The 19,979-nt window shown below is 41.6% G+C and overlaps 1 protein-coding gene and 1 non-coding gene across 2 annotated transcripts in view; one reads left to right on the top strand and one right to left on the bottom strand.

Annotated features, from left to right (window-relative positions):
* The first annotated feature begins 14 nt into the window (after window positions 1-14).
* The window catches only part of IFT81 (intraflagellar transport 81), a 209,636-nt gene continuing 189,671 nt past the window's right edge, over window positions 15-19,979 (top strand). The window contains exons 1-2 of the mRNA XM_043441060.1: window positions 15-127; window positions 1,123-1,211. The gene's annotated coding sequence lies outside the window, so the exon portion shown is untranslated. The remainder of the gene's footprint in view (window positions 128-1,122; window positions 1,212-19,979) is intronic.
* Window positions 14,123-14,251, bottom strand: LOC122425558. The gene has a single exon (XR_006264900.1). It is a non-coding gene; the product is annotated as a small nucleolar RNA SNORA19 (small nucleolar RNA).

Raw genomic sequence — 19,979 nt, 5'->3', positions numbered from 1 at the left:
CCCCGCCGCCGCGTCCCTGCCCGGGAGCCCCGCCCGGAACCGCCGTTCGCGGAGCGCAGGGCCCGGAAGAAGGCGGCGCTGGCCCTGGGGGGACGGGGCCGGGCGGAAGGCGTGACCTCCCCCTCGGGTACGAGTGCCCTGCCGCTTCAGGGGGGCCGGAGGACGAGCGACCTTCTCAGGGGGAATGAGCCCGGGGGCTGAGGTGACCTCCTCTTTGGGAATGAATGATCCCTGAGGAGAGGGGCGAGGGAATAATGGAGCGAGCGACATCCTTCAAGGGGGATGAACTCTACGGGGACGAATGACCCAAAGAGGAGGTCCAGGGAGGACCAGTGGAAGCTCAGGGGAGATAGAGCCCTCAAAGAGAGAGTGACCTCCCCCTTGGGAACAAGGTACCCTGCCCGCCTCACCCCCTCCCACCTTAGACGGGCAATGCGCGCCCCCCGTGGGATGTCTAGAAGTGACTGTAGGCGGAGGGGAGGGAGGCTAAGGATGGGGGCAGCTTAGAAGAAGTAGTCCGACTGGAAGTCCAAACTCATGCAGGCTGCAAGAGGGGGCAGCGGCCGCCTATTGCGGGGGGTAGGGGGAAAGTTAGTTGCTCAGTCCTGTAGGACTCTAAGCGACCCCATGGACGGTAGCCCGCCAGGCTTCTCTGTTTATGCAATTCTAGAGTGGGTAATCATTCCTTTCTCTATCTTCCCCACCCAGGGACCCAGAGATCGAACCCCAGTCTTCTGCATTGCAGGCGAACTCTTTACCATCTGAGCCACCAGGGGGAAAAGCCTATTGGTACCCCAGGAGCTCTTGGCTGTTGGAGAAGGAAATGGCAACCCACTCCAGTATTCTTGCCTGGAGAATCCCAGGGAAGGAGGAGCCTGGTGAGCTGCCGTCTATGGGGTCGCAGAGTCGGACACGACTGAAGCGACTTAGCAGCAGCAGCAGTAGCTCTTGGCTGGAGCCACAAACGCTGTAAAATACCCGTCCCCAAACTGAAGGCAGGCACATTCCCTACTCCAATCCGGATGCTTCCTTAGTTGCAGGACAGAGGAGGAAGCAGCCTGAGCCTGGTGAGGGGTTTCTTTGACCATCCTTTGAACTGAGAAAGTTTTATCACAACTTTAGGGAGAATTGGAAAATAGAGGGAAAGTGGAGGGAACACCCACAGTTGCACGACTTGAACATAATTTTCCACGTGTGTTCATTCCCTTCAGGTATGTTTTCATAAGTATGTTTTATATTTAGTTTCATTGATTCGTTCAACAAGTGTTAATAGACACCTTCCATATACCAGGCACTGTCTAGTGAACAGAACAAACCCAAACATCCTACCCTTATGGAGTATATATTCCAGCAGTTGTATATGGTTGTATATAGTTTGTAAGCATAGTCATTAATAGTGATTCCCAGTTCCTGATTCACACTTCATTTTCCACGTTACCGCAGACCTGTCATTATAAATCTATGGATTGTTTCCTCAGTTAGGGATAATTTCTCTAACTGCTTTCATCTGATTGCTTCTAGTTTGTGGATCCTATGCATAATCTTTGACACACCATTTTAGTTCTTTTCCTGGAAGTGAGATTCCTAAGCCACATCGCCTTGTTTTTCCAAATATAGGAAGGTGAATAATAAAATTTGAGGAAGACAGTATGTGCCTCTGGAGATGGACTTGTCATGTTAGAGGGAGGAATAGAGCTGCCATCTCCCTCAGTCCAAAATGGCCCCAGGAAAAGGTGGTAACAGTTTAAATGGGATTTTATTCATTCTTTGACAGATATTTACCGAGTGCCTGTTGTATGTTGGACAGTGTTCTAGGCATAGGAGGGGAACAGACAGATGAAGTATCTGCTGAAATGGAACTTTGTGCTGTTGGGGTGGAGGTGGGGCTTAAATTTTACGCAGAAAAGGAAAACTGAGTCACTCAGTTCTCATTGGAAAGAGACTTCAAAATACTTTTCCTTAAAAGTCAAACACATTTCCAGCTCTCATTAATACTTATCTCGTAGTAATGATGGTCCCCACCTTACAGATCTGAAATTTAAATGTTTGATTGTGTTCTGAAACAATACTCAGTTAAGAGAAATGTAGAAATAAAAAGTTTTTGTGAGTGCCTAGTTGATAGTGTACCCCTAGGTCCAACCAGAGAAGCTGATCCTGAAAAATAATTAGGAAAAGAAAATTATTTCATTTACACACTTGCCATTAAGAAACAGCTTTCTTAAGTCATGATTGACATACAATAAACTGCATATATTTAAAGTGTACAATTTTATAAGTTTGACATATGTACACACCCATGAAACCATCACCACAATTAAGATAGTGAATATCCAATGTGATAGCCAGAGTAATTTTAGTGTATAAAGGAAAGTGACTGCAGATGACAATTGGGACTTTTCGCATATGTCTTAATCACATTGAGTTCCATATTGTGTGCCTGAGTGTAGTCAGTTATTGAGCAACTTTGGGAATTTTTCTTGAAAAGATTTTAGTAAAGATAACTCAATAAGGAAAGGATAGTCTTTCCAACAAATGGTGCTGGAACAACTGGATATCTACATACAAATGATGAATTTGTACCCCTACCTCTTACCATCTATGAGAATTAACTCATAATAGATCAAAGACCTAAATATAAAAGTTAAAACTATGAGTCATATGAAAACATAGGTGTAAATCTTTGTGACCTTGAATTGGACAGTGGTTTTTTATGATACCTGTAGTACAGCTGACAAAAAGAAAAAATAAATTGACTTCATCAAAATTTAAAACTTTTGTGCATCAAAGGACACTACTGAAATAAGACAACCCACATAATAGGGAAAACTATATATCTGATAAGGGTCTAGAATCCTACATAAGAGTTCTCTAACTCATAACTCATCTGTAAAATGATGACAGAAAATGGGCAAAAGGTTTGAACAGCCATTTCTACAAAGACAATACACAAATGGCAGTAAGGATATGAAAAGATGTTCAGTATCACTGGTCACTAGGAAAGTACAAATTAAAATTACAGTGAGGTGCCACTTCATCCTACTGGCATGGCTATAATCAAACCAATTGACAATCAAAAAGATGAGGCTGGAGAAAATTGGGATATTCATATCCTACTGGTGGGAAAGTAAAATGGTGCCTCTGCTTTAGAAAAACAGTTTGGCAATTTCTCAATACGTTGAACAAATTACCATATGACCTAGCATTTCTACTTCTAGGTATATACTCAAGAAAATGAAAAAGATATGTTCATGTAAAAACTCATGCATAAATGTTCATAGTAGCATTATTTGTAAGCTCCAAAAAGGGGAATTAACCTAAATGTCCATCAACTGATGAATGGATAAATAAAATGTGGTCCATCCATATAATAAAATCTTCAGCCATAAAAAGAAATGAAACACTGATATATACTACCATGTGCATGAACCTTGAAAACTATGCTAAGTGAAAGAAGGCAAGTACAAAAGGCCACAAATTGTATGGTTCTGTTTTTATGAAATGTCCAAAATAAGCAAATCCATAGAGACAGAAAGTTGATCTGTAGTTGCCTAGAACTAGGGAAACAATAATCAGGAGTGACTGCTGCTGAGTTTGAGGTTCCCATTTGGGATCATAAAAACGGTCTGAAAAATAGATAATGGGGATAGTTGCAGAACTCTTGTGAATCTATTAAAAGTCATTGAATTACACATTTTTAAAAAGGTGGCTTTTATGGTATGTGTGTGTGTGTGCGCTCAGTTGTGTCCAACTCTGCGACCCCATGGCCTGTAGCCAGCCCGGCTCCTCTGTCCATGGGAGACAGGCAAGAATATTAAAGTGGGTTGCCGTTTTCTACTCCAGGGGATCTCCCAGACCTAGGGATAGAACCTGCATCTCCTGCCTCAGCAGGTGGATTCTTTACTGCTGAGCCACCAGGGAAGCCCTTTATGGTATGTGAAGTATATCAAGTTAAAAAAAAGAAGAAAGAAAGACACAGGGAGTAGACAAAGACCTAAAAAAAAAAAGTACCTACCACATAATGGGGCTCATGTTCTTTCCTAACAGAGGAGCACCTTAGGCCCTCATATGGAGCTAATTCTTATTTTAGAATCTTAAATTCCAGCAGTCTGGATTATCCGATTCCTTTGTTGGATGTTAAGCCAGTTTATCACAACATTCATCCTCTAAAAACTGCCCTTCCTCACCAAGGTGGCCCCAGCAGCCGTTTTTATACTACACGACCTTATCAACTGCCACAGGGGAACTTAACTCAAAAGGGCCAGTCTGGTTTCTCTCTTCTAGATTGGCACTGAAAGAGAAGTAGCTCTTGGTTCTGTGCAAGTGAGTTGATGTAACCTCAGGGTTTGTAGAGTCGGAAGCCAAGAAAGGGAGTTTACAGAACCAAAAGAAAGAAACAGGCAGGCAAAGGGAGCAGAGGTGAGGATACTAAGAAACTTGCCTCTTTGGTTTCTGCTGAGTTTCCACTTCCTGGTTCTACATCCTTGGTTCACTTTTGCCCTCAAGGTACCCCCATAAGTTTGTAATAACTGTTCTTTTTTTTCTTAAGCTAGTAAACTTTTAAAAAGTTGTGATTGGAAAGGCTTTGGCTATGGCACTAGGTACCAAGAGATGAAAAATGTACTGTCACTGGTAATGTGGGTGTTAAAACAAATGTTTGTATGAATGCAGCATCTTAGAGGTGGGAGGCACTGCTTGAGGCCACCAGTGCTAAGAGCAGCAATAAATTAATTAATAGCCCATAAAAAGAAATAAGTTCCTATAAAAAGCAGAGCCAGGAACTCCAAAAACCTCATCTGTCTGGGATTATTTAGTTGAGAGGCCAGCAGTAGCTGACTGTGGTGCATGTTAGGGCATTTTATTGCATGGTCATTACAGTGGCCTTGAGCTGCAAAAGGTCAGCCAGATAAAGCTGTATCTTTTATTCAGGAGTATCTTCAATGAAAAAAAAAGTTTAAATTACTGTTCAGGCATTTATAGATGCAAGATTCATTTATCTGGCACTGTAGACATTGTAAAATATGTCATTGTATAACATAATGACAGATGCATGAGCTCTACATGTATAATTATGTATCTCCAGAAACAGCACATTCCCTAAATAAAGAACAAGTTGGTAGCAAAAGTGAGGAATAAGTTACTTTATAATTTTACTGTTGCTTTTCCCATGGAGTCCTTGAGGCTGAAGCCTTTGTGGAACAGAGCAGAAGAAAAAACCCTGACTCTTATCTAACAGGCCATGTGTTGATCATATCTGCTAGATCACTGGATCACAACCCTATCAGACTCAACATCCTTTTAAGAAGAAATATTTTCTAATACCCCATTAGGAGACTTGAAAGAAATTAATATGAAATATGGTTGGCCTACACTCATATATATATATATATGTGTGTGCATTGTGCATGTATATACATAATACACGACCCTGTGCACTCTAGCCCACCAGGCTCCTTTGTCCATAGGATTCTCCAGGCAAGAATACTGGAGTGGGTTGCCATTTTCTTCTCCAGGGGATCTTCCTGACCCAGGGATCAAACCCAGGTCTCCTGCATTGCAGGCAGACGCTTTAACCTCTGACCCACCAGGGAAGCCCATGTATATACCTAAACATTTAGTTTACATTTTCATAATGATTAACGTTGAGCTTTTCACGTGCTTATTGGCCATTTGTACATCTTTGGAGAAACGTCTGTTCAGATCCTTTGCCCATTTTGTATTTGAGTTATGTGTTTAAGTTGTAAGTGTTCTTTATATATTGTAGTTTCAGTTCCTTATCAGGTGTATGATCAGTGGGTGGGAGGAGTTATAGCTTATCGAAATGGAAAAAGTGGAAAGTATATTCTTGTTGATGAGCTGGACCTGTTTTTGAAAACTGTGTTTTGAAATCTCAGCACATTTGGTTTCTTGGAAGCGAAATGATATCAGAGACCACATCCTTTGAATAGAGGATGGATAGGGGAAAAAGCTGTGAATACAAGAGGTGATGGAACAGTTGTGAGGTCAGCTTGTGGGGATTGTATCTGACATTGCTGAAAACAAAGGTATTCAGGAGTGGATACAATGTGTGCCAGGCACTGGGATGTGTATAAGATTATTTACTAGTTATACATCCTTTGGACTTCCCTGGTGGCTCAGACGGTAAAAGCATCTGCCTACAATGTGAGAGACCCAGGTTCGATCCCTGGGTCGGGAAGATCCTCCTGGAGAAAGAAATGGCAACCCACTCCAGTACTCTTGCCTGGAAAACCCCATGGATGGATGGAGGAGCCTGGTAGGCTATAATCCATGGGGTCCCAAAGAGTCAGACACGACTGAGAGACTTCACTTTCACATACTTCCTTTAGATGAGCTGTTTAGGTTGGGGGAGTTGGTTTCTTTATATGTAAAATGGGGATCGATGTTACTGTGTCAAGTATATCGCTTTTATGACAGGGATAACAACGGCTAACATGTTGCCAAAAACTTTATAGGCTTCCTTTCATTCAGTCTCACATGAACTGTGAGGTAGACACTGAGAAGTAAAACTGAGACTTGATCACTCAAGGGGTTGAGTCGGGATTTGAGTCCATGTCTTTTATTTCAAGATTTTTGCTCTGAAAGATTTCATTATGTAGTTTTAAAATGCTGTGAAATTTTGTCCACTCTAAATAATTGTGTAAAATTACATGGGACTCTTTTTGTGGTTCCATTGCTTGGTGTGTAATGTTAGTTTAAGCGACAATGAGGATTATGGGGGTCACCTTGAAATGGGAGAAGTTGTGCTTGTGGAGATGATCATTATTGGAACCCCCGTACATTTCATCCTCTTCCCTGGTGTTAGCCTGCGATGTAATATCTTTTCAGATTTACTTAGAAGCTATTAGATACCTAAATGTTTGAAAGGATTACCTAACAGATTCAAGATAATAGGACCTCAAGAAAATATGACCTCAAGATACAATCCCATTAATGTCAAATCTGATAACTTTCCAAGATGGTGTCTTAATTACTGTGGGAGGCAGAACAATGACCGCCTTGAGGATATCCAGGTTCTCCTCCCCACTACCTGTGAATATGTTACCTCATATGACATAAGGGACTTTGCTAGTGTAATTAAGTTAAAGATTTTGAGAGAGTGTCTTGAATTATCCAGTTGATTTTAATCACAGGGGTTCTTAAAAAAATGGAAGAGAGGGACTGAAGAATCAGAGTCAGAAAAGGCCTGTGACAACAGAAGCACAGGTGAGCGTGATGAGACTGCTAATTGGAGGCCATGAACCAAGCAATGAAGCTTTTTTCAAAAAGGTGAAAAATGGATTTCCCCCAGTGCCTCCCTGAAGGAACACAGCCCTGCTGACACCTTGATTTTTGCCCATTAGACCCATTTTGGACTTCTGATCCCCAGAACTATAAAATAACATCTGCATTTTCTTAAGCCACTGTAGTTTGTTATAGCATCAGTAGGAAGCTAATACAGTTTACTAACTCTGTAGAAACACTATAAGCGTAAGATTCTTAATTCAGATTAAGCCACAGAGAATTTAATTTACTATCTTTTAGTCTTTAATCTTGGGACAGCTTGATTTATTGTCTTTGGGAGGATTTTGGTGTTGTTTTTCTGTGTATACTCGAATACATGGCAAGGGACTAGAGCTTGACAGAGATGAACAAAGCTAACCCAACTAGGTAGATCATTATTCCTCCAGGTAAATCATTATTTCTCCCCACAACGTATTTTTTTATAAACACAGAAAATAAATCTCTCAGCTAAACAGGTTTAAAGTTTTTAAAAAAAACTCAAGACTATTTGCATAAATTTAGATTTTTTTCTTTAAAAAAAAAGGTGGAAAATAAAGATCTTTAACAGAGTAAAAATGTTGCGCCATTTAGTGTTCTTTATGACTTTTTTTGTGGTAACTAGATGGGCCTCCTTCCAGTGGTAGAAAAAGGCTGATGATGAGATTGGTAATGCACAGAAACAAAGGCTGCAAAATACGGATTTAACTTGAAACGTTTGTAGTACTTTGAATCCTGCTCTCGGTGTCTTGTTTGCACAAGGTATGGCTTCTGCAAGGGAGGTAAATCCTCAGATGATTGATAAACGTCCTGGTTTGCCTGGGACTAAGAAGTTTCCTGGGATGAGCTTGCCTGCATGCTAAGTAGCTTCAGTCATTTACTACTCTTTGTGACCCTATGGACCATAACCAGCCAGGCTCCTAGGCAAGAATACTGGTGTGGGTGGCCATGCCCTCCTCCAGGGGATCTTCCCAACTCAGGGATCAAACCCACATCTGGTATGCCTCCTGCATTGGTAGGTGGGTTCTTTACCACTAGTGCCACCCAGGAAGCCCAGGGACGTGGGACTTTGCTAAAACTGGGAAAGTCCATGGCAAACAGGATGAGTTGGTGACTGCCAGAATGACTAAGTCAGCTAGCTTCGGGAAGGCTCATGATTGCGTGGATTCTGACCTAGGGCCCCACAGGCTGTTGACACCGCCCACCCCACTCTGCTCATCCACGTCAAGCTTCACTCTCTGGGTACTGGTATGGGTTAAACTGGAAATAGGTCTGTTTAAAAAGTAAAAAGACTTTTGCAAGAAGCAGGGAGGCTTTGTAAGAAATGTAGCCTCCAACCCATACTTCTCCTGATCTTGTATCAGATAACCTCATCCTTTCTTGGAAGCCTGAGTGAAAACGAAACAACAACAAAAACCATCAAAGGTGCACCTTTTATATGACTCCTCTCAAATGAAAACCCATCAGCTTTCTTCTCTGGTCAAGACAAAAGACTTTTCTGGAATAGATACACTGTCTCTCCCCATCCTCCATCCGTGCCCCATCCCTGCAATTTTTGGATTATTAGCCAAATAAACAGCCTGTAGCAAATCTAAATCCAGCACAGTGGGAATTCAGGTTTCTTTGGCTCTTCACAGCAGTTTCTATTTTGCAAACCACTTTCAAGTGAGGGATACTCAGAATCCCTCAATCCCTTTGAGTTGAGTGAAAGCTCAGCCTCATGGTGTGTGTGTGCACGTGTTCAGTCTTTGCAACCCTATGGATTTTAGCCCACCAGGCTCCTCTGTCCCTGGGATTTCCCAGGCAGGAATACTGGGGTGGGTTGCTATTTTCTTCTCCAGGAAATCTTCCCGACCCAGGGAACGAACCCACATCTCCTGTGTTGCAGGTGAATTCTTTACCTCTGAGTCACTGAAGAAGCCCAGGCCTCATAAATGTTTTATAAGACATCCTGGAGTTCTTGCTTTTTCTAGTTATTAGGCCTCTCTCTGTCGGTAAGAGATTTCTCTTCATAACTGGTGGCTGGGAGAGAATGAAAGCACAGAGGAAAGCAAGGATTCATTAGACTCTAAAACCATCCACCTGATAATAATGACTGAATTTCTGTTGTCTGGATGCAGACAAGAATAACCTCTAAATCCACATAAGCAAATCACAAAGCATTCTCTTGGGATTTTCTCAGTTCTTTTCTAACCTTAAGTGTAGGCCCTGAAAACTTAGTGAACACTGCACCTGAGTAGTTTTAGAACTCTCAGTGTTAGGTGTGTGTGACGTGAGCTGTGCTGTAGAGTGTGCTGACGTGAGCTGTATAAGTTTTAGTACAAACAGCAGGAAGTGTTTGTGGAGGGTAGCATCCTATCTCTTTGGTTGCTTCCCTTTTTCTGTTTCCTTGTCAGTAGGAAGTTCCATGGAAAATAGGGTGACAAACTGCAGTCACTTTCTTTGGGTCAGTGAGGGCAAAAATTGCCTCTTTTCTACCACAAGAATTATCCAGATTGCTCAGCTCCTCTGGCTCCCTGGTCTTGCCTCTTTACTAGGAGTGAAACACCATCAGCCTCAGCCTTCTGTTTTGCCCAAATCTGTCATTTGGCTTGGGTTTTAGTCTCAGCCTTTGGAAGGCCAGGTATTCAAATGACTACCTCAGCACTGTGTGTGGCCGCTCTGAACTTGTACGTGGATGTGTGAGCCCATGCTGTGTGTGCTGTGCTGTCCTTAGCCTCTCAGTTGCTGTTTTGACTCTTTGCGACCCCATGGACTATAGCCCGCCAGGCTTCTCTGTCCATGGGGATTCTTCAGGCAAGAATACTGGAGTGGATTGCCATGCCCTCCTCCAGGGCATCTTCCCAACCCAGGGATGAATCCAGGTCTCCCACATTACACATGGATTCCTTACCAGCTGAGCCACCAGGGAAGCCCTTGAGTAACCATCATCTCTAATCAGAGCATCAAAATGTGATATGAATGTGGCCTGGGATATGTTGTTAATATGTGAACATTCAGTTTCAAATGTAGATGAGCATTCTAGTTATAAGTGAAGTGGAAGATCTCCTTACATGTTGAGGTTCTATCAATAGTTTGTACATTTAATAGAATAAATTGATGGATAGACTTTTAGGAGAGAGTTTTCTTGGCTAGTTAATAATTTGGATAATAATAAAGGCCTCAAGATATTAGGAATTTAAAATGTGAGTGAAGAAATAATCTTTCACTTGCTCTGGAAAATATTCAGAAAGTATCTTCAAGCAGTACACAAAGCTTCATTTGTGGCATTGCTCCAGCATCATCACCCAGTTTTCAAGTTACGGAAGTTGAAGAGGACATAAATCTTTATCATGGTCATGTGCTGGCAACATAACAAGCAACAGTGTCCTGTTCTGACAGAGCAACCAAAAATATCTTACTTAGCTCCACCTGCCAACTGTTGAAAGCAAATATCTAAGCAATATCCAGATGTTCAGTGGAGCAATCATAGGAGCAATTCTGAGGAATGAATGCTTGTATAGTATTAAAACCAAACTGTAAAATTTGATTAGCAAGGTATAAGAATAAAATGGAAATAATAAACAAACATTAGGAAAATTTTCAGATTTATTTTTGTCCCATGGACAGAGGAGCTGTCCACGGAGTCACAAAAGTGCCAGACACAACTGAGCAATTAAACAACAGTAACAATGACAGTATTCTCTTGTATGGATACATCACATTTTGTGGGTCGGTTCCCTGGTGGCTCAGATGGTAAAGAGTGCCTGCAATGCGGGAGACCTGGGTTTGATCCCAGGGTTGGGAAGATCTGCTGGAGAAAGAAATGGCAACCCACTCCAGTATTCTTGCCAGGGAAATTCCATGGACAGAGGAACCTGTCCTCTGTAGACTGGCAGGCCACAGCCCATGGGGTCACAAAGAGCTGGACACAATTGAGCAGCGTCACTCTGATATCCACACTTGGGTTGCTTCCACCTTTCGGCTGTCATGAATACTGCTGCTGTGAGCACTGGTCTATTAGTGTCACTTTGAGTTGGGTTTTCAGTTCTCTGGGGTGTCTACCTAAGAGTGGAGTTGCTGAGTCCTACAGTAAATCTATGTTTGGCTTTTTGAGGGACCACCAAACTGTTTTACTTCTTTAGTCTTCATACCCAGCATTTCTGCACACTTGTGGTCTGCTGAGGCAGAAATTCGTAGTTCCTTTGAGTTGCTCTCGAAATTACTAAGGTACAGTAACAGTGTGCCAGTGATGCGATCAGATCGCAGAGGCCTTTAGCGGGATTCCTTTGCAGTTGTCCTTGTTCTGGGCAAATCTACTGAAGACCAAAACATCTGTGTTGAGAACTTATCTGACCTCATTGTGCTGGCTTATTGGGGATATTTATCTGTGCATTCATCAAATAGTTGCTGGTTATCTGTGAACCAAAGACACAAAAATTTCTGCCTCAAGGAGCTTACATTTCAATTCCAGGGAACAGATAATAGACGATAACAATACTAAGTTAGAACAGTCAGGGAAAGCCACGTGAATTTATTACCCCATGATCGTTTATAACTCTTTTAATATTTTTTTTAAAATTCCTTAGTGACTGTGGTTGTATTCTATTTTTTATTCTATAATTTGTTTGCTCTCCTCCCCACCTTTTTCTTAGATACACCTCCAGTAAGACTTCTATCTTATTGATCTTTTTCATGGAAGCATTTAGTTTTGGTAGCCGCCACAGCTGTTCTGTATGTTGTTGATTTCTGCTCTCCTAGTTATTTTCTTTTTGTTTCTTTCCATTGGTTCTGCTGCTGCTTTCCCCGTGTTTGAGTTGAATGCTTTAGCTCGTGTCTTTTTCAACCTGTCTGGTTTCCTGATAAATGTATGTGAAGCTATAAATTTGCCTTTAATGTAGTACTTTCACTGTCTGTGCCCCACCAATGTTGACATGTGGTGTTTTCACTATCATCCAGTTTAAAATATCTCTAAGAGTCATTGAGCCATATTTTATTTGGTTTCCAAATATTCTAAACAATTATCTTTCAAAAATTAATTTCAAATTTCACTGAAATGCCATTGGAGAACCTGATCTATATCATATTATTCATTGGGAATATGTTGAAGGAGATACATGCATGTTTATTTTTGTAACTGTTCCATGTGTACCCTAAAAGAACTTGGATTCTTGGTGGGTGTTGAATTCTCTGTATATCTATTAGCTTCAAGGAGGCCCTCTGTAAAGAAGTACTTTTTTTTGAACTGAGATCTGAATGTCCAGAAAGAGTCAACTCACTGGAAATCAGGGGGGAAAGGATCCCAGGCAAAGGGGACAGCAAGTGCAAAGGCCCTGAGGTAGGAATGAGCTTGATGTTTTCCAGGAATGTAAAGAAGGCCTGGAGCAAAGTGGACAAGGAGGAGAGTGAGGTGAGGTCAGACCCTGAGATGTAGTCAGGGGCCTGATCAAGCAGGGCTTCAGAGACCATGGTATGGATGTTTGATTTTAAGTAACAGAGTAAATTCATTGACCATACTTACCAGATGATGTGCTATGTACTTTGTGTAAACCTCATATCAAGTACAAGTTCAGTTCAGTTCAGTCGTTCAGTCGTGTCCAACTCTTTGGGACCCCATGAACCGCAGCACGCCAGGCCTCTCTGTCCATTACCAACTCCCGGAGTTTACCCAAACTCATATCCATTGAGTTGGTGATGCCATGTAACCATCTCATCCTCTGTCATCCCCTTCTCCTCCTGCCTTCAATCTTTCCCCAAATCAGGGTCTTTTCAAATGAGTCAGCTCTTCGCATCAGGTGGCCAAAATATTGGAGTTTCAGCTTCAACATCAGTTCTTCCAATGAACACCCAGGACTGATCTTCTTTAGGATGGACTGGTTGGATCTCCTTGCAGTCCAAGGGACTCTCAAGAGTCTTCTCCAACACCACAGTTCAAAAGCATCAAGTCTTTGGTGCTCAGCTTTCTTTATAGTCCAACTCTCACATCCATACATGACTACTGGAAAAACCATAGCCTTGACTAGACAGACCTTTGTTGACAAAGTAATGTCTCTGCTTTGTAATATGCTGTCTAGGTTGGTCATAACTTTCCTTCCAAGGAGTAAGCGTCTTTTAATTTCATTGCTGTAGTCACCATCTGCAGTGATTTTGGAGCTCAAAAAAATAAAGTCAGCTGCTGTTTCCACTGTTTCCCCATCTATTTGCCATGAAGTGATGGGACCAGATGCCATGATCTTAGTTTTCTGAATGTTGAACTTTAAGGCAACTTTTCCACTCTGCTCTTTCACTTTCGTCAAGAGGCTCTTTAGTTCTTCTTCACTTTCTGCCATAAGGGTGGTGTCATCTGCATATCTGAGGTTATTGATATTTCTCCCAGCAATCTTGAGTCCAGCTTGTGCTTCCTCCAGCCCAGTGTTTCTCATGATGTATTCTGCATATAAGTTAAATAACCAGTGTGACAATATACAGCCTTGATGTACTCCTTTTCATATTTGGAACCAGTCTGTTGTTCATGTCCAGTTCTAACTGTTGCTTCCTGACCTGCATACAGGTTTCTCAAGAGGCAGGTCAGGTGGTCTGGTATTCCCATCTCTTGAAGAATTTTCCCCAGTTTATTGTGATCCACACAATCAGAGGCTTTGGCATAGTCAATAAAGCAGAAATAGATGTTTTTCTGGAACTCTCTTGCTTTTTTTTTTTTATTTTTTATTTTTTAAATGAGCTATCACTTTTAATTTTTTTAATTTAAAAAAGTTACATTTTCTACACAACAAATACTAAAACACATGCAATACTTTTTCAATTTTCTTAACATACAAAACCATCACATGATGCAAAAAAATACAAACTGTAACTTGAAGTTATTGACTATTGTCTGAAGGTGACTGACAGCAATGACTAAATTATTCATGCTGCTAATTTACCTCCACATGTTTATTTAGCACATCAGAAATATCTTTTCTCCTGACATAAAGAAGAAAGACAATGAAATGTGCATATCTCTTGCTTTTTTGATGATCCAACATAAGTTGGCAATTTAATCTCTGGTTCCTCTGCCTTTCCTAAAACCAGCTTGAACATCTGGAAGTTCACAGTTTATATATTGCTGAAGCCTCGCTTAGAGAATTTTGAGCATTACTTTACTAGCATATGAGATGAGTGCAATTGTGCGGTAGTTTGAGCATTCTTTGGCATTGCCTTTCTTTGGGATTGCAGTGAAAACTGACCTTTTCCAGTCCTGTGGCCACGGCTGAGTTTTCCAAATTTGCTGACATGTTGAGTGCAGCACTTTCACAGCATCCTCTTTTAGGATTTGAAATAGTTCAACTGGAATTCCATCACCTCCACTACCTTTGTTCATAGTGATACTTCCTAAGGCCCACTTGACTTCACATTCCAGGATGTCTGGCTCTAGGTGAGTGATCACACCATCATGATTATCTGGGTCATGAAGATCTTTTTTGTATAGTTCTTCTGTGTATTCTTGCCAACTCTTCTTAATATCTTCTGCTTCTGTTAGGTCCATACCATTTCTGTCCTTTATTGAGCCCATCTTTGCATGAAATGTTCCCTTGGTATCCCTAATTTTCTTGAAAAGATCTCTAGTCTTTCCTTTTCTATTGTTTTCCTCTGTCTCTGTGCATTGACCGCTGAGGAACTCTTTCTTATCTCTCCTTGCTATTCTTTGGAACTCTGCATTCAAATGGATATATCTTTCCTTTTCTCCTTTGCTTTTTGCTTCTTTTCTTTTCACAGCCATTTGTAAGCCCTCCTCAGACAGCCGTTTGCTTTTTTGCATTTCTTTTTCTTGGGGATGGTCTTGATCCCTGTCTCCTGTACAATGTCACGAACCTCCGTCCATAGTTCATCAGGCACTCTATCAGATCTAGTCCCTTAAATCTATTTCTCACTTCCACTATATAATCATAAGGGATTTGATTCAGGTCATACCTGAATGGTCTAGTGGTTTTCCCCACTTTCTTCCATTTAATTTTTAATTTGGCAATAAGGAGTTCATGATCTGAGCCACAATCAGCTTCCAGTCTTGTTTTTGCTGACTATATAGAGCTTCTCCATCTTTGGCTGCAAAGAATATAATCAGTCTGATTTTGGTGTTGACCATCTGGTGATGTCCATGTGTAGAGTCTTGTCTCGTGTTGTTGGAAGAGGGTGTTTGCTATGACCAGTGCGTTCTCTTGTCAAAACTCTATTAGCCTTTGTCCTACTTCATTCTGTACTCCAAGGCCAAATTTGCCTGTTACTCCAGGTATTTCTTGACTTCCTACTTTTGCATTCCAGTCCCCTCTAAGGAAAAGGACATCTTTTTTGGGTGTTAGTTCTAAAAGGTCTTGTAGAGTACAAGTACAAACGGATTGCATTTTATGCACTGAAGGAAGCACTATGAGATTAAAGGTACCTTAGAGATCATATTTAGCCCAATCCTTTTGCAAATATGAAAACTAAGATGAGGTTTAGAGGGGTTTCACAGCTAGCCCGTTGAAGTTCAGGCTTTGGACATCTCCTGTTACTCTGATAGATAAAATCCCAAAAGAGAGGATTCCACTTTTATATAATTTCATTCAAATGTTATTGAAAGGAATCTTACCTTGTTATAAGCAAAAATCATGCTTACCCATCCTATGTACTTATTTTGTAAATCTAGACTTTTATAGATGAGGTTTATTCAAACCCAGTTATTTTATAAACTGAGTTTCTCAGGACTTCCCTGGGTGTCTAGAGTTAAGAATCCACCGTCCAGCTCAGGTAACACAGGCTTGATCTCTGGTCAGGGAACTGAGATCCCACATGCCAGGGGGCAGCTAACCCCACGTACTGCTGCAATTCCCGAATCCATGAGTGCCACTAGAGAGAAGCCCATATGCCGCAACTAAGACCTGATGCAACCAAGTAAGTAAATAAGTTTTTTTTTTTTTTTTAAATCAGCTCTCCATAAGAAAAAAAAAAAATCCAAAAAACAACATGAGTTTCCCACAGGGATTCCTTCCTCTGCTCAAATGTTCTGCTCACTCTGATTATACCCCTCTCTGCTTCACTTCAACATTTGGATCTGTTTCTTTGAGGCAGCAGCTTCAACCCACCTTGTACTCTCCAGGCTGCTGCTGTCCCATTTCCAGGACAACCTACCCCAGCACTTTTTCTTTTGATAAGACCTTTGTGGCATATTCTGAAACCTCCGCATCGCAAAGACACTCAAAGAAATTACCCACCAGCGCTGCCTGGCTGCATGTGGGTTTCTCACCTTACCCGCCTTGGAGGCCGAGCCACTCTGCTCTCCCAGCAGCACAGGAGCTAATGTGGATGCACCCTGAGCAAACAAAGCTGATTCAGGTGCCGCTCTAGGCAGTCCTCAGACTGAATGGGCATGGTATGCATGTGCCCATGATATGCATGGATGCCTCCCTACCTATGAGCCTGAATCCTCACAGGCAACAGCAAGTGCCTGTGGGAACCAAGTCCTTTAGTGCTTTATCCGAAGCTGAAGGCAGATTTATTCCCAGAAGAGCGAAAATGTCTTTCCTGATAGTGGATGGCAAAGTCAATGCCTCAGGCAAGGCCAGTGCCTCAAATTCCACACTAAGAAAGCCCAAGGTAAGATATATATCCACCAACCACTGGCTTATCCCTTCTACCTTGCATGTCCTCACAAATATTATTCTCCTGGCTTGCTGACCAGGCTGGGGATCTCCGTTGGAATGTTTTCTGACAGGATACATTTATATGTGTTTGGAGGGAACAAAATGTATGAACAACAAGCTGAGCCAAGCCTCCAACTGAGACTCAGACTAAAACAATCTATTGTTGCTGTTGTTCAATTGCTAAGTCCTGTTGGACTCTTTGCAACCCCACAGACTGCAGCACGCCAGGCTCCTGTGTCCTCCACTATCTCCCGGGGTTTGCTCACATTCATGTCCTTTGAGTCGGTGATGCTACCTAACCATTTCATCCTCTGTTGTCACAAAGATTCTAGATGCTGCAAAAAAAAAAAAGTTTATACTTTTAATGATATAAGGAAATTTCCATGAAATGTAAAAATCCTACAGTTGCCTAAGCATTGGTTTCTGCTTTTGTCGATGTAAAAAATTGTGGTAAATATACATAACATAAATTTAACTACTTTTCAGTGTACAATTTAGTGGAGTTAAACACATTCAGTGTTGTATAACTGTGGTCATTATCCAGTTCTAGAATTTTTTCATCATCATGAGCTTTGTTCCCATTAAACACGAACTCCTCATTTTCTTCTCCCACAGCAGCCCCTGGTAATCTTTATTCTACTTTCTGTCTGTATGAATTTGTCTTTTCTGGATATTTCATATCAGTGGAGTCATATAGCATAGGGCCTTTGTGTCTCGCTTACTTCAATTACTATAATGTTTTCAAGGTTCATCCATGCTATAGCATAATGTCAATACTTCATTCCTTTTTATGGCCAAATAATATTCCATTGTATGTGTATAACCCATTTTGTTCATCCATTCGTCTCTCCATGGACACTTGGGTTGTTTTCACCTTTTGGCTGTTGTCAATAGTACCGCTATGATCATTTGTGTACAAGTCCTTGCCTTCAGTTCTTTTGGGTATATACCTAGGAGCAAAATAGCTGGATCATAAGGAAATTCTATATGTAAGTATTCGAGTAACAGATACTTGATGAACTCAAGCATTAGATTTTGTACTTAAAATATATTCATCACAGTTAAAAGGAACAGAGATATTTGGTAGGACTACCATAATAAAGCACCATGGACTTGGTGCATGTGTGGGTGCTCAGTTGATTCAGTCGTGTCCTCCTCTTTGTGACCCCATAGACTGTAGCCCACCAGGCTCCTCTGTCCATGGGATTCTCCAGGCGAGAATACTGGAGCAGGTGGCCATTTCCTTCTCCAGGGGATCTTCCTGACGCAGGATAGGCTGTGGTGGGGGGTGAGGGTGGGGCTTAAATAGCAGAAATTTGATGTATGAGATCAAGGTGTGAGCAGAGTTGATTTTTCCTAAGGCTCCTCTCCCTGCTTCTTAGATAGCTATCTTCTCCCTGTATCTTCATCTGATCTTCCCTCTTTGCCTGTGTCCTAATCACCTCTTCTTATAAGGACACCAGTCAGATTGGATTAGATCACCCATGTGAGCTCATCTTACCTTAATTGCCTCATTAAAGACTACATCTCCAAACATAGTCATTTTTTGAGATAATGGGGGCTAGGACTTCAATATATACATTTTGGTGGTGGTGGGTATGCTATTAGTGACTTACTCAAGACAAATCAGGGTATAGGAAAACCCAAAAGATGGTTTTTAAACTTGATTTCTGGATTTCAAGAAATGCCATCAACCTTTCCTGCTGTCTCTGATTTTGTCATTATCTGTGACATTTTCCACTGTAGAATGAGGTGATTCTTTGTCTCTTTAGATGTGCATTCAGGGTTAAAGGTTTGCAATAAATACTATCTTTGCAAGAAAAAATGAACTCTAATTGAAGAGTCACATTTCCCTTAAGCAAGAAACATGCAGATTGTGTTTTGTCTTGAACATATTTCAGTGTCACTTACTATCCTTCTATGGCATCATTTTAAATAGCTGCATACAACTCTGTTATATGAGTGTTCCATAATTTATTTAACCAGCCTTCTAGTGTTGGAGTTAATGGAATTTTTAAAATTCTTACTCAGATTCTTTTCTTTCTGTCACCGCCACCCAATTAGTAGTCCAGGTTGCTTTTTTGAATCACTCTAATATGATTCCAGTAGACGTCTAAAAGTAATCTTCCTTCCTGGGATTTCCCCCTTCACCCACCATCCTCATGGCTGTCTGAAGACTGTTCTTAAGTCACTGCTTTCCTCATATCACTTGCCAACCCAAGAACGACTCCATCTTAACTTTGCAATCACTGCAGTGGAAGCACAGAGTCCTAACCACTGAACCACTACTAAATTCCCCTTTTTTTTTAAATTTCGGCTGAGCTGGGTCTTTGCAGCACTCAGGCTTCCTTTAGTTGCCTTGTGTTATGTGGGATCTTAGTTTCCCAACCAGGGATTGACCCTGTGTCCACTGCATTGCAAGGTGGATTCTTAACCACTGGACCACCAGGGAAGTCCTCCCCTGCACCCCCCACCCCGTCTTTTTAAAAAAAGATTTCCCCAAATCACCCTTTATTTAATTTTCATCCACTTAATTCCCAACATGGGGAGCCAGCCAAGTCTACTTGTAATCTCAGCACATATCATACTTACTTCTCTGAACCTGGCTGGTGCCACGTCCTGTTGGGAATCCCTCTTCTCATCTCACTGGATATTTGCAGTCTTCATCTAGGAGGGCCAGCACATGTGTCATAAGCTGTATAAAGCCCCCTGTGGTTATTCTTGTCAGTATGGATTTTTATTTTGCCTTTCTTTGAGCTTCTGTCTCACTGAGATGGGACCACACAGTTTATGAAGCAGTAAAAAAATAAGTACGTTTATGTCCCTTCCTGGCTAGACTAGAAGGGAAGGGCTTTGTCATAAATGTCCCAGTCACACTGGCCATCCGACCGTTCTTGGGATGTACTCATTTCTTTCCCACTTCGGTGCTTAGTGCTTGCTGTCCCTCTGCCTGAAATGTTCTGCCTCCAACTCATCATGGTTAGTTCCTTCTTATCATTCAGATCTAGTTTAAATGTCACTTTCTTGGAGAGGCCATCCCTGACCCCTGTCAGAAGTAACCCCATTGCT

This window comes from Cervus canadensis, chromosome 1, assembly GCF_019320065.1.
Source record: "Cervus canadensis isolate Bull #8, Minnesota chromosome 1, ASM1932006v1, whole genome shotgun sequence".
NCBI lineage: Eukaryota > Metazoa > Chordata > Mammalia > Artiodactyla > Cervidae > Cervus > Cervus canadensis.
Note: the sequence above shows the minus strand (reverse complement) of the source record. Positions and strands in the feature narration are given on the sequence as shown.